The sequence below is a fragment of the Nuphar pumila genome, chromosome 7, assembly GCF_984573655.1.
Source record: "Nuphar pumila chromosome 7, dmNupPumi1.hap1.1, whole genome shotgun sequence".
Lineage (NCBI taxonomy): Eukaryota > Viridiplantae > Streptophyta > Magnoliopsida > Nymphaeales > Nymphaeaceae > Nuphar > Nuphar pumila.
In genome coordinates, this window is record NC_143255.1 from 17,079,492 (window position 1) to 17,099,158 (window position 19,667).

General features: G+C 36.7%; 1 protein-coding gene across 5 annotated transcripts in view; it reads left to right on the forward strand.

Moving 5' to 3' along the window:
- Window positions 1-19,667, forward strand: part of LOC149831313 (DNA polymerase epsilon catalytic subunit A-like) — a 154,462-nt gene that overhangs the window by 75,809 nt on the left and 58,986 nt on the right. The gene's annotated exons all lie outside the window — the stretch shown is intronic.

Genomic DNA, 19,667 nt, shown 5'->3' on the forward strand with positions numbered 1-19,667 from the left:
TTTCGTCTATCAAACTTTCCTGTCTGCAATTAATGTGCGTTGTATGAGAAGTTTTGGGCTTTCTTGTTTTTGATATCGTGACCTTTTTCACTCTAGTACATCCTTTTTTATTTTTGCTCATTTAACTCAAATCCATGCACTTTAAGAGATGTAAAGGCTCAATGAATGTTGAATTAAATGCATCATTTATGAGGTGTGGTTAATTGGACATAATATTTACGGTTAAGTGCATTCTTGTCAATGGATGTTGATGACATGTCTAGTTGGCTCAATGTTTGACCCATCTAAGTTTCTTATGAAGACTTACTCACTTCGGCAGAGAACTTCATCATAAAAATTAAGTTTTTATGAAGATCGAAAAAGTGACGACTAGTATTGCTATTTATTTTAAAATAGCTATTGATACTGTCTAAGAAGCCTCTTAATTTTATTATATACATATATACATATTGTATTTTTGGGTTATTTTGTAGTTTTTTTTTGTAATTTTCCCTTTTAACCTTGAAGGGCATTTTTATAGCTAGGGATGGCAGTGGACCGGGGCGGGCGACAAGGTCTTCACTCCCGCCCCATCTCAAAATTCCGCCCTCCATCCCTGTTTTGTGTCCTCCATCCCTAGTCTAAACTGGGCAAGGCGGGGCGGGGCCACGTTTCCCCTCGGTCCATTTGCCATCCATATAGATGGATTGGGGATGGTGGGGTAAAGCGGGGATTGGGACGAGGATGGGACAGGGTGGGGGAAAGCGTAAGTCCATCCTCGCCTCCATCCCCGTTTCATGTCCTCCATCCCCGGTCCAAGCGGGGCGAGGTGGGGCCCTGTTTCCCCCCAGTCCACTGCTATCCCTATTTATAGCTCGGCTACGCTACTAGCCATTAGGTGGCTCTAACTGCTAGTTGCCCTCTCTCCTCTTGTATATATATGGGTCATTGGACCCCTTGTAACATATGCATATTTTGTGCATTTTATATGATTAATAAAATTAATATCATAGTCACCTATATCGTTCAAGGTAATTTTTCAATGAGGGTTTGCTTGGGAAAATCTTGAGCATTTTAAAATTTGAAAATTATAAGAAAATAATGAGAACTCTAAGAAAATAATAGGTTTTGTATACTTTTTCTTGCAAAAATATGAGGAAAAAAGTTAGAAAAGTTTCTATATGCAAAATAAACAAAAGGAAACTAGGCATAAAATATACAAAATGAGATTTTTCTTTCAAAAATATCTTGATATAATTGCAATATTATCTTGATATTTTCATTTTTGGGGATATTTTGAAAATATCACGATATTTTGCTGATCTTACTGGCTTATTTGATTTTACATATATTATCACAATATTTTCAAAATGTTGGCGATATGGGTGACAATGATTAATATTTTTTTATTGTCACTTGCACTCTTGTGCTCATTTGAGTACACTTGATCCCTTGGACCAGTATATATGGTACGGATTGTTTAGGTGCTTGACAATTCTCTTAATTATGAGATTTTCTTGACTTAGAAAATTGAAATCTTATAGGTAGGTATCTGATTCTACTTCATGCTTGTTGCATTAATTTCTAGACTATGTCACATGGGTATGGATACGGGTGCACGTACTACACGACAATTCCAAAAGATGTGGGTATGGGGACATGACTATATATATTAAATTAAATACATATATTACAAAACATTTCACATAAATGCAAAATTCAAAGAATCAAATTCCAGCAACAATAATTAATTAATTTAACATTTAACAACCAACTAAACTAAGAACAACTAACAAGGTTAGTTTATTCAAAATTCAATAACAAGTAAGAACAGAGAAGCAACAAGCTACAACTTGTAATGAAATATGTGAAAATACAAAATGAGGGCTTCTAAGGGCTTACAAAATCATAGACACAAAGTGCACATGCACATACATAAGTCTAACTAAGGGACAATACAAGAGCACAAATGCATAACACAAACACTAGGTGCATTCAGGACATTAAAAAACTAAAGAGAATAACACAAAACATAAGGAATATTCATCTTATTGAGTATGAATGCTTAAGAGAAGCATTGAGAAATGAGAAGGGATAAAAGCCCCTATTTATACACATACAAGAGAATGGGAGACCTCAATAAAGTTTTTGGACTGTTCCATTAGCTATACATATACAACTCTATTGACTAGTCAAAAAAGAACCCAACAACTCTATTTGGTATTTGACCAAATAGTCCTTATAAAAACAGAAAAGTACAAAATTAGCGCTAAGGGTATCCATATCATAAGGAGATGCAACTGAAGCTGTTGTAGTGGGGTAACTCTGTATGAAATTAGCTGGAATGCGTGGTTACAGACCAGTCGTGGGTGAAGAAACTGCAGCCAAGGCACGAAAACGGGGAGGTATAGGCACCATGGGCGGTCTATAAGTAGGGACATATCACTAGTAACAGTTAGAGGTAGTATGACCCTTCTTTTCACACATTTGATACACAATATTGAAATTATTTTGGGGTGTGGGTAAGATACCCGCACCCCCACTACCAAAATTTCATCCACACCCTCTGGTTCTTCCTCTAGGCACAGAGGATCTAGTATATTCTTGGGCAGCAACCAACACTTCATGATTAACTTCATTCCTTTGAGGTCTTGCTAACAAATCGAACATTGCTTCGTGCTCCAGTAACGTAGTACACAGACGATCAAAAGGTGGGTGTGGTGTCGTGCTTGTATACATGGTGATAAACATGTTGTATTCTGCCCCCAGTCTTCGAATAGTTTTTGTGCATATATTCTCATCGGACAAGGGAGAACTAATGGCTGCCAGTTGATCCACAATAACTTTTACTTTGGTAAGATAATCGACAACAAAAGAATCATCCCTTTTTAAATCTACAAATTCGACTTTCAATTGATATACCTTTGGTGTAGAGATCTCTTCATACCAGTGCTGCAAGACATCCCACAATTTTCTCGTGAAAAAGTGGCCATGATGAATGCAACCGCTGTTTGATTATATTTCTACCAAGCAATAAAAACATGATTGCGACTTTTTGGGGTTGCAACACCTTTTCTGAACCTCCTTCATGTACTGAAGTTGTTTGAAAAACAAATTTCGAAGGTACATGGATCGACCCATCAAGGTATCCCATTAAATCATAACTACACAAGAAAGGAATAGTTTTCTTTTTTTAGGTAATGAAATTTGTGGAATCGAGTTTTTCGGTGTTGAGATGGCTGAGGAAAGATGCATTGAGCCCAACCATTGTGAAAATTACAGGAACAAATAAAGAAAAAAAAACAATAAAACAAAGAACGAATACAGGAGTGGGTTGAAATATCAAAACAACAATAACACCTTTTTTTTAAGGTAGGCAGGGACGTCTGTCAAGACCCTTTTTTCTCTATTATTGTTCACATGTTACTGTTCATGCATTAATGCTCACATGATTCTCTTTTACAGAAAAATGATAGATCTAAACAATTGTGGTGGATCTGATCTGATTTTGATCAGATCTGATAGAAAAGAGAGATCTTGGTGCTGGGAAAGAAAATAAATTAGATCTAATGCTATTCTGATTAGATATGAAAGAAAAAATTTAGATATGGAAAATACGCATCAGATCTAACAATGTAACGCCCCAAAATTTTGAACTTATAAAACTTTCAAAATAATTGGAAGAGACTAGAAAATCCTTTGTTTTTCAGAGTTTTTGTTTTAGTGATTCAGCAAAGACGTTTTTTTCGAAAATAAAAGATAAGTTGACAACCTTGTGCGCGTTAGCTTAAAAACCTCAATTTCATAATATATTGAATCTTCGCAAAGCATTCAGAAAAAAAACCATATGCATTAAAAAAAAATAACAAGTTTATACAAAATGCAAAACTTCAAAATGTATCCCGAACGTGAAATGCCAACAGAAACTGTGAGATCTTGAAGCCATCTTGCAATCGTGCCTTTGCCTGTCTCGTAAACCTAATTATCACCTGTACCCATAAGATGAGTTGGTTTAGGAAAAACTAGTAGGTGAACAAGATAATATCGAACAATACTAGCGTATGCATTTAATCCAAACATAATAAACAATTAAATAAGTAATACGACAAATCCAGCATATGCAGTTAATTAATACATGATGTGCAATTCAACAAGTAATGTCAACAAACGTGATATATACATCAAATTTATACATGATACGCAATTCGACAAGTGATGTGAGCAAGATAACTTTGTTTCGATATTTAGCTGGCCTGCGAGTACGCACATGCGCGAAATGTAGAAACAACAGAGACTAATTTGGGGGTTTATTATGACATATATTTTCGATACCCCGAATAGTTAGCTAAGTCTACTCCTATGGGGACGGTCGGTGACAAAGAAAGGATGGCCACTCGTTCAAGGGATGCATCCAACTTCTGCAGAAGTCCATGGGATCTACCACCTAGGATAATTTTTGGTAGTCCCGTCCCCTAACTTCGATGACTGGGAACATCGAGTCATTTGCTCGAGGACTGGTTGTTAACAACCTGTCCATCAGAGTTTTTGTACCATCTCATCCTCTCCCATGACGAAAAATAGTGGGATGAATGGGTGTGTCAAGTTTTATTTGACTGAAGACCCATTCTGCATGCTCTGGTCTTTCAAACCAGCTCGAGCATCTTGCTTGTGAAAGTGAATCATCACTTTTATGTGATTTTCATAGTGTGCCATTCACACGCATTCGAGGTTGCACGAACCTCTCATCCAATCATCGTAGTACTAACATGCCGTGCCTGTCTAAAAGTACAACTACGATGAGAGGGATATTGGTTTCTCAAAAGAAACCCAATATCATTATGAGATTTTAATCTTCCTTTTATCACTATTTATGTGATTTTCTTTTTATCATTTTTTTTGCATGCTAAACATTATAGTACTAAAATGTCATGCCTGTCTAAAAGTATAGCTACAATGAGAGGGGTATTGGTTTCTCAAAAGAAACCCCAACTCTATTGTTTCGTAAAAGAAACGATGAAACAAATATTTAGTTTGACACGATCTCGTCTTTTTAAAACACTTATATATCCTTGTGCAATTTTCACGATATGAGATCGCCACAGATCCTTCATTCATTTATCGTAGTATCAGCATGCTGCCCATGTCTTGTGATACTGTTTGCGATAAACGGGGTATGTGTTTCTAGCAGAATCCTGCCCAAACACATGTTTATGCCCCCAACCGAGGCTATCAGAGTTATATCGGAACTCAAACCGAAGCTGTAAAACATTTCTCCCAAATGTGCAGACTTGGGAAAGCTTAGTTGCAATTTCGCAACTTAAAAGCGAGCAGACTTTGCTTTGCAAAAATATGCATTTAGAAAGCTGGATTCTCGCAAGGAATCCCTTTTCTTTAAAACTTTAGTGCCCATGCAAAAAATCCATGTCTTTGAAAATAAGCAAATGGAAAACAGGTAAAAAGAATACACACTTGCGTGTCGTAAGCAGTACATGTATTACATAATGCGGCTTATGCACATTGCAGCAAGAATATAAGCAAATAAGTGTATAAGCAGTGCACGTGGTACGAAACCGTACCCTGGCTAAATAAATGCGTAAGTAGCGCACGAGGTATGAAACTGTATCCTGGCTAAATAAATGCGAAAGTAGTAGCCTGTGTACTAAAGCGCGATGGCAAAGTAAATGACAAAAAATAATAAATGTGAAAACAGTAGCCTGTGGACTAAAGCACGACGACAAAGTAAATGATAAAAAGCAATAAATGCGAAAGCAGTAGCGTGTGCACTAAAGCGTGATGACAAAATAAATGACAGAAAGCAGTAAATGCGAAAGCAGTAGCCTGTGCACTAAAGCGCGTCAACAAAGAAAATGATATAAAGGAAAGGACAAGGATCGAAAAACTGCGTCCTTGAGTTAAAATGCATATATATATATATATATTATTTATTTTGTTTAAATATTAAATGCTTAATTTAGTTCACCCATTGTCCTTTGCACAACTTTCCCCTACCTTAGGTAGTGTTGGGGTTGATAACGTCTCTGAGTGTATGTGAAAAAAGGCTTGTGCATTGTGGCGCATGCAGGATCTGTTGCGTCGATGGGGTGCGTGTACTGCGAAAACGACAATAATTTCTTAACAAAAAAGAAAAGTCGACCCGAGCGAGGGGGCAAATCTGTCAGGAAAGGAATGGCAGAGGTACTGATGTGAGTTTTGGAAACCCCTTTTTAAAACATTAATTTTGAATTAAAATCCAGTGAAAGCCAGACACCAAAAATATAAAAACCGGCTCGCTTGAGTGGTGGAGTCCGGGTCGATCTCACTAAGGGAGTACGACCCTATGCAAAGGGCTTAAACAAATAAATAAACGGTTTTATTACAGGCCCAATGAAATAATAAAATAAATCCTAATCTAAAAAGAAAAGCAAATGTCTTTTGTGTTCCCTTTAATGGAACATGTAATGCATGTTTTCTTCTACCCTCTGAGGGCTCCCTGAGGACACTTCTGAGGGCTTGAGGGGACCTCAGAGGGTACCTTGAGGGCACGAAAAGGGCTCTACCGCACGTTCAAACGCCTCCCTGGAAAACACAAAAACAAAACGAAGCAGTACAAATCGATCTCACAAGAAATTTAATGGCTAATTCACTAAAAATTCAGCAAAACAACCTAAACAAGAACTAATCTAACAAGTGACTAAAAGACAAAATAGTAAAACTAACTAACTAATTTTGAACAACTTCAGAAACAAACTACTACTTGAATAAAATATTTAACTAACTGTTTCCTACAAATCTAATAACATGAGAAAATAAATGAAATGTGAGCAGCACTATATTAAGAGAATCTAATTAAGCATGAACTATGCTAACATGAATTATCAATTCTAATACAAGAAACACATGAACTAAATTATGGAAGACATGCACTAAATAAATCTCGGCTAATGGATCATAAACAAAACAGGCCAACCGATTTGCCGAATACTAAATTAATCAATCGACTAACTAAAACACTAACTTGAATCCTAAAAGATTCAATGATCCTATGCTAACTTTAACTACAACAAAAAAAAATGCGAGAAACCAAAAACCGGTAACAAACAAAGAAAAACTAAACTGCATTCAAAGTTAATTAACTAAGATTAGTTCAAAACATCTAAATTAACCAACCAAATTGATATAACGTAATGCAGCAATTAATCCAAAAGACAAAATAGCATGAAACTAAAAGACAAAATAGCATGAAACTAAAGGACAAAATGCTTGAATTATTAACCTAACTTATGAATTTTCAATTAACGTCAATGCATAAAAATAAAAAGAGAGAATCTGTATCCAACCTAACTAACCTTAATTCAGCATGCACACCTAAAGCACTAAATGAAATTAACATAACATACCTAACTCAATTGAATCACATAAAATTTATCTAACGCTGCACCTACAGATTTTTAATTAATGTTGAGTAACAATAAAAACATTACCTAATACTAGACAATTGACATCCATGTAAAAATAACCTAAACACTACACGCTGCATAAAAAAAAGACGACTGAGTAAAAATTTAATCATGCAATGACAAGAGAAGACGCTGAATCTAAATAACTAAAAACAAACGATTGAACCTAAGGATAAAAAAAAAATTCTGCACTAGAACAGTCTGTTAACAAACATCTAGAACGCAGTGATTTTTATAATAACTTGGACCGTGATTTGCAGTGACTGAATAATGAATAAAACACAAAGCTTAAAAATGACTGAATAATAAAAAATTAAATATGCAGTGATCTAAACCGACGAACTATGTATTATTTTTTATTTATTTATTTTCAGATGCAAAATATAAACTAATCTAGATGAATATGCAGATGATATGATGATCTACGAAAATATGTGTGATGCAAAACATAAATCTACAGTGAGAAGGATAGAGAAAAAAATGACCTGTCACAGATCGCCTCCGATGGAAGGGTTGAGAAGAGAAGATGGTTGATTCAACTGCATCCACGCTACCCCGACGAAGAGGAAGAAGTTGCCGATGACGAAAGGGTTCGAAGCTAGAAGAAAAAGGGGAGAACAAAGAGAGAAAGAAATCGGCAAAAGAGCGAGAGAGAGCAAGGGAGAGAGAGAGAGAAGAGGGAGGCAAGAAGCAAGGGACGTGTTTTCCAGTCTGGAAAAACGTCTCCTTCCTCTAATGATTCTATTTATAGCTTAAACCTAGGCTAAAACACTTTTTCAAATTAAGTTCGAGTATTTTTTTGAAATTTTCATGAAGAGGCCTCTTTGAGAAACGTGTTTGCTAAATCACATTCCTAAAACTAACTAAGGCTCAATTGCTTAAAACCTAATCTAATTAAACTTAAGAAAATCCTAGACTAATGAAAAACACTAAAAATGTCGGGAAAAACTTCGAAATATGCGTTTTTTCGATAAATTCAATTTCAATGCGGTTTCTTGAAACTAACGATAAAAATGGGTTTTTAAAGCGATTTTATCATGGATCATGCATAAAATAAGATGAATAAAATGCCAATTGTATGCATGATCAAATGCTCTCATGCTTATTGTTTGCTAGTCCTTCAGAAGGGCTTTCTTGAGGAACTACTTTTCTCGTCATGCGAGGGAGAAGAAGAAGGTGAAGTTTTTGGAACTTTGCCAAGGCACATCAAGTTTGGCGGATTATATCGCCAAATTCCAGGAGTTGGAACAATATTGCCCCAACTTATTCGAGGATGGTTGCGAGCGGGCGGGGAAATTCGTCTGCGGATTGAAAGGACTCCAGCCAAGGGTCCTTACCCGCATGCCATCGATCATCTCCGCTTCCGTTGCTGCAGCGACTCTCCTGAGGGAGGACTGGGAGCGCTCCAAGAGCACCCAAAGCAAGAAGCCACTTGCTACGGGTGTCGATCAAAAGAAAAATCCCTCTGGTGGTCAAGTCAAGTGGCCGACCTTTTTTCGTGAAGACGGGAGGCAATTGTGAAAAGTCTCACACACAATCAAGTTTCCAAATAACTTGATATTCAAAATATATGCCAACACATAATAGCATTAAAAAGCTTCACACCACAACACAGAACAAGTGCTTCAAATGCACTGTGTTATTGCAATGAGGGAATAAAACCCTTTCATTTATATATACATAGAATGGGCTCATTGCCCTTATTTATAATGCATTACACTTTGAAAGAGCTGTTGGGCTATTCCCAACAGCTGTAATTAGAGTTGTTGGGAATCAACCCAACGACTCTTATTTGACAGACTGTGTACACAGCAATGGCTGACTGTTGTACACTGTACACAGTCAGCTACTGACTATGTACAGAAAGGGAACAAAAACTGAAAAATAAAAATAAATAAAATGTGAAATTACAGAAATAAGAAAATAAAAATTACAAGAATATACGTATATACTCTAAATATGTATTTATATACATATACTTATACATATACATACTCTTGTATTAAGAAGAGTATGTATATATATGTATATATATATTCAAGTATATACATATATGTATTATTTTCTAACAGTCTCCCTCAAACTTATGGTGACATCACCAGAAGTTTGTCAAGTAAAAAGTTGAATCTTGGTGAGCACAGTGCTTTGGTGAAAAAATCCACAAGTTGATATTCTGATGTCACGTAGGGAAGATCAATAGTCTTCTTTAAATATTCTTCATGAACAAAATGACAATCCATCTCTATATGCTTGGTTCTTTCATGAAACATATGATTTCGAGCAATGTATATGGAGCTCTTGTTGTCACAACATAATTTTATAGGATTCTGAAGATGAATTCCCATATATGAAATTAGTTGTTGGAGCCACACGATTTTCATGATAGTAGTTGTCATTGCTCTATATTCAGCTTCTGTAGATGATAGTGACACCTTTTGTTGTTTCTTGCACCTCCATGAAATCAAAGATTCACCTAGAAACACACAAAAACCAGTTGTTGAGTGTCTATTATTTGGATCCCCTTCCCAATCAACATCATAATATGCAATAAGATCTGAGGAGGAAAAAGAGGATAGAAAAACTCCCTTATTTATTATGCTTCTAATGTATTTGATAATTCTCATCACTGCACTCATATGAGTCAGCATGAGTTATGTCTGGTCTTGTAATACTCAAATACATAAGAGATCCCACAAGTTGTCTAAAGGGAGTTGGCTTGTCTAAAAGAACTCCATCATCGGCTCACATTTTCATTCCAACAGTCTTTGGGGTGTCAACAACTTTATCATCTGATAGTCTTGACCTGTCAATAATATCTGACGCAAACTTTGTTTGTAACAATATGTACCCTCTGTTAGAGTAGGATACTTCTATACCAAGGAAGTATGTTAGGAACCCAAGATCTGTCATTTCAAAAGAATTTTTTAAAAACTGTTTTACTTTCTTGATTCCTTCTTTGTCACTCCCTGTAATCAACATATCATCAACATATAAAAGTAAAATTATAATACCTGTAGAAGAATTCTTGATAAATAAAGCTGTATCAATGTAGCATGGTTTAAAACCATATCTTGCAATAACATTTTTAAAAGTATCAAACCAAGCTTTAGGTGCTTGTTTGAGACCATACAATGCTTTTTTAAATTTAAGCACTTTACCTGAAGGAATTATCAATCCAGGTGGAACATCCATGTATACTTCCTCATTAAGATTCCCATTCAAAAAAGCATTTTTAACATCCATTTGAAATATATTTCAATTTTTAATAGCTGAAATAGCTACAAGCATTCGAACAATGGTCATCCTGGCAACAAGAGCAAAAGTTTCTTCGTAATCCACTCCATATTCTTGAGAATATCCTTTGGCAACTAGCCTAGCTTTATGCCTTTCAATGATCCATCACTTTTGGTTTTTACTTTAAAAACCCATTTACATCCTATGGTCTTCTTTCCAATGGGTAAATTTAGAATTTCCCAAGTGTTGGCTTCTTTAAGAGCGTCTAATTCTATATGCACAACTTTTATCCATTCGGGTAAATTTTTTGCTTTATTGTAACATGAAGACTCAAAATATGAATGAATAGCTATAAGACATGTTCCATGTCTAGGAGAGAATGAGTCATAAGACACAAATTTATTTGGAATTCTTGAGTTTCGTTCAGATTTACGAATGGTGGTTTGTTCTGAAGGAATTTGTAATGCTTCATTGTTACTTTGATTTACACTTTCATTGGTTGCATTTTGATTTATTCTAGTGTATACTATTGGTTCAACTGTTGTTCTATCTTCAATAGGAGATTCTACATAACTATTTTCATCATTAGACAACAGTTTAAACAAGAAAGAATAATCAGAATTTATGTCTTGTGACGTGTTTCCTTCAAATCCACTTTCATTTTCAACAAAATTAACATTTCTTGAGACAAAAAGTTTATCATTTTTGATATCGTAGCATTTAAATCCTTTTTGTGTTTTAGAGTAACCGATGAATGCACACGGGATAGCCTTAGGTGATAGTTTATCTCCTTTATCATTTAAAACATAATATTTACAACCAAAGATTCTCAATCTTTGATAGTCAGGTTGATATTTGAATAATTTTTCAAACGCAATCTCATTTGACAAAGTTTTTGAAGACATTTTGTTTATGAGATATACTGCGGTTAATGCAGCTTCAACACAAAGATTTTTAGGAACATTTCTAGGAATAAGATGGGTTCTTATAGTTTTCATAATATGTCCTTGTTTTCTTTATGAAACTCCATTTTGTTGTGGGGTTCTAGGACATGATTTTTGATGTAAAATTCCTTCATTTTCTAAAAATTGTTTAAATTCATTTGACAAATATTCTCCTCCAGAGTCAGTTCTGAGAATTTTGATCTTACTTTCAAATTGATTTTTAATCATGTTATGGAATGTTTTGAAGGTTGCAAATACATCTGATTTAAACTTAAGAAAGTAAATCCTACAATATCTAGTGAAATCATCGATAAACACAACGTAGTAGGAGAATCCTCCTGTAGAAGCAACATGAGGAGGACCCCACACATACGAATGAACTAATTCAAAAGGCATTGAAGAATAAAAAGTTTTTGACCATAAGGCAAGGCTGTCATTTTACCGAGTGAACATTCTTTACATTCAAAATTATCTTTACAAAGATTCTTGGTAACCGGTACAAAATTTAATTTCCTTATATTTGGATGCCCAAGTCTATGATGCCAAGTCCGTATATTTTTTTATTTGGGCAGTGTTACAAAACAATTCCTTTGGAATACAAAGGAAATCCATATAATAGAGATCTCTTTGCCTAGAACCTTTCTCAATCAATTTCCCGGATTGACGATCCTGCACCCAACATTTACTTGATAAGAAAATGACATCATATCCATGATCCGAGATTTGAGAAACTAAAAGTAGGTTAAGATGAAGTTTTGGTATAAGTCTTATTTTTGAAATGTAAAATTTGTTATGTTTTGACAAATCATTTTTAAAAGTTCCAACACCCTCTATTTCCAAGGCAGTGCCATCGGCAGTGGAAACAAAAGATGCATTCGAATTAGATTGACATTCGGATAATATCGACTTATGTGAGGTCGTATGAAAAGAAGCTCCTGAATCAAGAAGCCTAGATCACATACCAGGAGTAGAAGAGGATGCGATGGCCGCTCCTGAAGTAGATCATTTGAGTAATGGTTGCAATGCTTTCGTTAGTTGAGATAATGATTTGGTGAGGTCTTTGAGATTCAGAGTATCCTTATCTTGTTTTGATGGTGCAACAACAGCACGTTTTTCTTGAGGCCTATATTTGTATCTAGAACATTGAGGCCTAATATGACCAGGTTCATTACAGTTATGGCAAATGATTTTTGATTCTCCTCTATTCTTGCTAAAAGGAGGAGGTTTATATGATACTCTGGTTTTGATGCGACAAGTGCACAATCCTCTTCTTGGCCATTGCTAGAAGTAGCAAGCACAGTAACATTTTTACTCATATTTAGTCTAGTTTCTTCTTCACTAAGTTTAGTGAGAATCTCATGAATAGGAGGAGGAGACGAAGATGATAGCAAGGAGGCCCTTGTTTATTCAAACTCGGGTCTCAAACCATAGAGAAAAGCGAAGAGTTTATCTTCTTCAACTTGAACTCTTCACATTTCTATACAACTTACCTTTTCATTTGGGTTCAAATTGGGCAAGTTGGGTCCATATGGAAGATAACTCCATAAAGTAATCTCTTACATTTTTATCTCCTTGTTTGATATTTCTAACTTTTTCTTTGAGATAATACTTGTGGGCCATATCTTTTTTGGTAAACATACCTCTAAGATATTCCCATGCTTCATTTACTTTTTTGTAGCTTAATAGGTTTGAGGCAATTTTTGTCTCAACTCCACTTAGCATCCATGATTTTTTTTTTGCGTTTTTCATTTTCCATTCATCATTTCTTGTAATATTCTTTCATGGCTTTGTTTCTTTCGTCAAGACTAGTCTCAATCCCATTTTCACCTATTGTAATTTTGGGAGTAGGTTCAAGAATAGTACCTCTTACGAATCCTCAGATACCTTGACCCTTGATAAATGTCTCAAAGTGTCCCGCCCAAATGTTATAGTTGCTTCCTTCAAGTTTGAATGGCGGAATAAAGTTGGAGTTGCTTGTATTGTGTGAGAAAAATTCACCCATAGTGAATTAGAAGAGAAAAACTAATCACCACCACGAAGGAGAATAAGCACGCTTTTCGAGGCAACCCACCAATGCGTGGTTGATCATACACCAAGCTCTAATACCATGTGAAAAGTTTCACACACAATCAAGTTTCCAAATAACTTGCTATTCAAAATATATGCCAACACAAAATAGCATTAAAAAGCTTCACACCACAAGAAAGAACAAGTGCTTCAAATGCACTGTGTTATTGCAATGAGGGGATAAAACCCGTTCATTCTTATACACATACAATGGGCTCATTGCCCTTATTTATAATGCATTACACTTTGAAAGAGCCGTTGGGCTATTCCCAACAGCTCTAGTTCAGCCCAATGGATCTTATTTGACAGACTATGTACACAGTCAGTGGCTGACTGTTGTACACTGTACACAGTCAACTACTGACTATGTACAAAAAGAAAACAAAAACTGAAAAAGAAAAATAAATAAAATGAGAAATTACAAAAATAAGAATAAAAATTACAAGAATATATGTATATACTTTAAATATATATTTATATACATGTACTTATACATATGTTTAAAAATACATTCCTATCGAGGCTTGAAAATGCTTGGATGAGAAGGGTTTAGAATGGTTGACAAATCTTTTTAACAAGATTTGGCGGACAAATAAGATGCCTAATGAGTGGAGTAAGAGTAATTTGGTGCCTTTATATAAGAATAAGGGTGATATACAGGATTGCACAAACTATCGTGGTATAAAACTCATGAGTCATACTATGAAACTTTGGGAGAGGGTGATTGAGTATAGGTTGAGGAAGGTTGTCATGATATCGGAGAATCAATTTGGTTTTATGCCTGGAAGATCAACTATGAAAGCTATACATCTTCTTAGACAACTTATTGAAAGATATAGAGAGAGGAACAAAGATTTGCATATGGTTTTTATTGATTTAGAAAAGGCATACGATAGAATACCTAGGGACGTTCTCTGGTGGACAATGATGAAGAAAGGTGTTTCTCTCAAGTACATTAGTATAATTAAAGATATGTATGAAGGAGTAGTAACCAATGTCCGCACTTGTGGAGGGGTGACAACCAATTTTCCTATAACGGTTGGGTTACATCAAGGATCTGCTTTAAGCCCTTTCCTATTTGCGATAGTGATGGATGAGCTTACGAGATCAATTCAAGAAAATGTACCGTGGTGTATGTTGTTTGCTGATGATATTGTTTTGATTGGTGAGTCTAGAGTTGGGGTTAATGCTAAGTTAGAATTATGGAGACAGACATTGGAAGCTAGAGGTTTTAAGTTGAGTAAGAGTAAGACTGAATATATGGAATGTCGGTTTAGTAAGCAACGAAGTAGTGATGGGAGTGTAGTGAAGCTTGGTGAGCAAGATATACCGGTGAATGATTATTTCAAATATTTGGGATCCATCATTCAAAAGTATGGAGAAATTGATGGAGATGTAAATCATAGGATAAAGGTTGGGTGGATGAAATGGAAAAGTGCTACTGGAGTGCTGTGCGATCGTAGAATGCCATTGCGGTTGAAGGGAAAGTTTTATAGGACGACTATTAGACCCGCTTTACTTTATGGTACGGAATGTTGGGCTGCCAAGAGACATCATATTCAAAAAATGAGTGTAGCTGAGATGCGGATGCTTAGATGGATGTGTGGAAATACAATAAAAGATAAGATTCGGAACGAAGAGATACGTAAGAAGGTAGGTGTTGCACCCATTGAAAATAAGATGCGAGAGAATCGTTTACGGTGGTTTGGACATATTCGGCGAAGGCCTAATGATGCTCCAGTTAGAAGGTTGGAGAAATGGGAAAATATATTAGTTAAAAGAGGTCGGGGTAGGCCTAGGAAGACTTGGATGGAGATGATAGGAAAGGATATGAATGCTTTGAACCTCACCGAGGACATGGCGTTGGATAGAAATGATTGGAGGAAAAGGATTCATGTGGAAGACCCAAAATGAATTTCTTTTTTGGTTCATATCGCTGACCCCAATTGTTTTGGGATGAAGGCGTAGTTGTTGTTGTTGTTGTTGTTTGTTGTTTCTTGGATTTTTTCGTAGGTTGAAACCAAGATTAATGCCAATATTATTAAGTTCAAGAAAGCTTCAGAAGCATGACATTATCTTGAAAAAATGTATACCTCAAGAGATCTTTCACATAAATACTACATTCAAAAGAAGGCTCTTACTCTTCAACAAGGCGACATGACTATTAAAGAATATTTCACCGACCTTTCTTCTATTTGGGATGAGCTTGCTATGCTCGAACAAAAATGGAGTGGAAAAACAATTGAACTCCGTCACAAGCAACTTGAAGAAGACCAGTTCTTCAACTTTTTTAATTCCTTTTCATGAGATAAATCGTGACTTCATGCGCAAGATTCAAAAGAAAGAAATTGCAGAGGCTTTGAAGAAAATGAAATCAAGAAGGGCAGTTGGCCCAGATGGTATACCTATCGAGGCTTGGAAATGCTTGGGAGAGAAAGGTTTAGAATGGTTGACAAATCTTTTTAACTTGATTTGGCGAACAAATAAGATGCCTAATGAGTGGAGGAAGAGTACTTTGGTGCGTTTATATAAGAATAAGGGTGATATACAAGATTGCACAAACTATCGTGGTATAAAACTCATGAGTCATACTATGAAACTTTGGGAGAGGGTGATTGAGTCTAGGTTGAGGAAGGTTGTCATGATATCGGAGAATCAATTTGGTTTTATGCCTGGAAGATCAACTATGGAAGCTATACATCTTCTTAGACAACTTATTGAGAGATATAGAGAGAGGAACAAGGATTTACATATGGTTTTTATTGATTTAGAGAATGCATACAATAGAGTACCTAGGGATGTTCTCTGGTGGATAATGATGAAGAAAGGTGTTTCTCTCAAGTACATTAGTATAATTAAAGATATGTACGAAGGAGTAGTAACCGATGTCCGCACTTGTGGAGGGGTGACAACCAATTTTCCTATAACGGTTGGGTTACATCAAGGATCTGCTTTAAGCCCTTTCCTATTTGCTATAGTGATGGATGAGCTTACGAGATCAATTCGAGAAAATGTGCCGTGGTGTATGTTGTTTGCTGATAATATTGTTTTGATTGATGAGTCTAGAGCTGGGGTTAATGCTAAGTTAGAATTATGGAGACAGACATTGGAAGCAAGAGGTTTTAAGTTGCGTAAGAGTAAGACAAAATATATGGAATGTCGGTTTAGTAAGCAACGAAGTAGTGATGAGAGTGTAGTGAAGCTTGGTGAGCATGAAATACCGGTGGATGATTGTTTCAAATATTTAGAATCTATCATTCAAAAGTATGGAGAAATTGATGGAGATGTAAATCATAGGATAAAGGTTGGGTGGATGAAATGAAAAAGTGCAACTGGAGTGTTGTGCGATCGTAGAATGCCATTGCGGTTGAAGGGAAAGTTTTATAGGATGACTATTAGGCCCACTTTACTATATGGTACGGAATGTTGGGTTGCCAAGAGACATCATATTCAAAAAATGAGTGTAGCGGAGATGCGCATGCTTAGATGGATGTCTGGAAATACAATAAAAGATAAGATTCGAAATGAGGAGATACGTAAGAAGGTAGGCCTTGCTTCCATTGAAAATAAGATGAGAGAGAATCGTTTACGGTGGTTTGGGCATATTCGGCGAAGGCCTAATGCTGTTGCTGTTAGAAGGATGGAGAAATGGGAAAATATGTTAGTTAAAAGAGGTCGGGGTAGGCCTAAGAAGACTTAGATGGAGATGATAGGAAATGATATGAATGCTTTGAGCCTCACTGAGGACATAGCATTGGATAGAAATGATTGGAGGAGAATGATTCATGTGAAAGACCCAGAATGATTGTCTTTTTTGGTTCACATCGCCGACCCCAATTGTTTTGGGATGAAGGCGTAGTTGTTGTTGTTGTATACTTATACATATAATACTCTTGTATTAAGAAGAGTATGTATATGTATGTTTATATATATTCAAGTATATACATATATGTATTATTTTCTAACAACAATATCCTCCTTCAAAACGTCAGCGGTCGAAGGGCAACCCTCTCGCCAGGCAGCAGGCGGGTGATGTCTGCCTCAAATGTGGACGATCTCACCCCGGGCAGACATGCCCTCTTGTTACATGCGGATGTCTGTATTATGGCAAAATGGGTCACTTCGCACGCGAGTGCCGCAAGAAGGCGATCAACGACCTTAGACGAAATGGCAGAGCATCTCTGCTCTCCCGATGACCGCCGCAGCCGCAACAACAACTTTCCTACTTGTCGCAGTAGCCACGGTCCAGCGGCCAGAAGAAGGCGCCAGGATGCATCTACGCCGCCACAGTCGAACAACTGACCAAAAGGCGAGCTCGTGCAAGGTACCATGCTGATTGATAACCAAGCAGCTTTTGTACTCTTTGATTACGGTGCCACTCATTCTTTTATTTTTGTAAAATTTGCTGAACTCTTGCACATACCTATAAGTTCGTTGAATAATGCTCTCGATGTCTATAACCTGATTGGGAAAAATACTATTTGTGCGACCTACGTGCCAGTTTTGGACGTGGTCTTGGCAGATCAACATTTATCGGCCAACGCTATGCTTCTAGATATGACCGAATTTGATGTCATCTTAGGCATGGATTGGTTGCACAAGTACCATGCCAAAATCTTTTGCCGTGAGAGCAAGATCATTTTTTCTCTACCCGGGATGCCTAAGGTGGAATTCAAGTTCGCAAAGGCGGTCTGTGCAAGCAAGATAATTTCTTCGCTAAAGTCACGAAACTACCTGAGAAGGGGATACATTGCCTTTTTAGTTAGTGTCGTCCAGTCCGAACGGACGCAAGTTTCGATTAGAGATCTGGAGGTGATTTGTGATTTTCTAGACGTCTTCCCAGAGGAGCTGCCAAGACTTCCCCAACCACGTGAGGTGGAATTCAACATCGAGTTGCTGTCAGGTACTGCATCAATTTCTAAAGCTCCATACCGAATGGCGCCAGCCAAGCTCGAGGAGCTCAAGAAGCAATTATAGGAGTTATTGGATTTTGGATTCATTCACCCTAGCGTCTCGCCTTGGGGAGCTCCTGTTTTATTCGTTAAAAAGGACGAATCATTGCGGTTGTGCACCGACTATTGAATGCTCAACTAGGCCACGATAAAGAATAAGTATCCGTTGGTGCGTATCGAAGATTGTTCGATTAACTAAAGAAGGCCAAGATATTCTTAAAGATCAACTTAGAATTAAGGATGATAATATCTCCAAGATGGCTTTTCGAACCAGATATGGGCATATCGAGTTTACTGTCATGCCTTTCGGACTCACAAATGCACCTGCAGCCTTCATGGACCTCATGAACCGTGTGTTTAAACCCTTTTTGGACACCTTCGTGATCATGTTTATCGATGACATTCTGGTGTACTCAGAAACCTGGGATCAACATCGTGAATATTTAATTATCATTTTGGAAACCTTGTGGAAGGAGCATTTGTTCGCTAAATTCTCAAAAAGTGAGTTTTGGCTCAAGGAGGTTATATTTTTGGGGCATGTTATATCCGAAAAAGGAGTGTCCGTGGATCCTGCAAAGGTGGAGGCTGCACTAAGCTGGCAGCAGCCGAGGAACATTCGGGGCATCAGGAGTTTTCTTGGATTAGCTGGATATTATCAGAGATTTATCCAAGACTTCCAAAATCTCTCTACCTATGACAAAGCTGCTAAAGAAGAAAGCTAAGTTCATATGGGATGATAAGTGCGAGAGCAACTTTCAGATGCTGAAGGTGCGTCTTACCACTGCTCCTATTCTGGCCTTACCTTCGGGTCAAGGTGGATTTATAATTTACACCGACGCTTTCGAGATAGGCTTAGGTTGTGTCCTAATGCAGAATGATAGAGTAATTGCCTACGCCTCACGTCAACTTAAAATTCATGAGAAGAATTATCCGACTCATGACTTGGAATTAGTGGTTGTAGTGTTCACATTGAAGATATGGCAACCCTACTTGTGCGGGGAACCATGCAAGGATTTTACGGATCATAAGAGCCT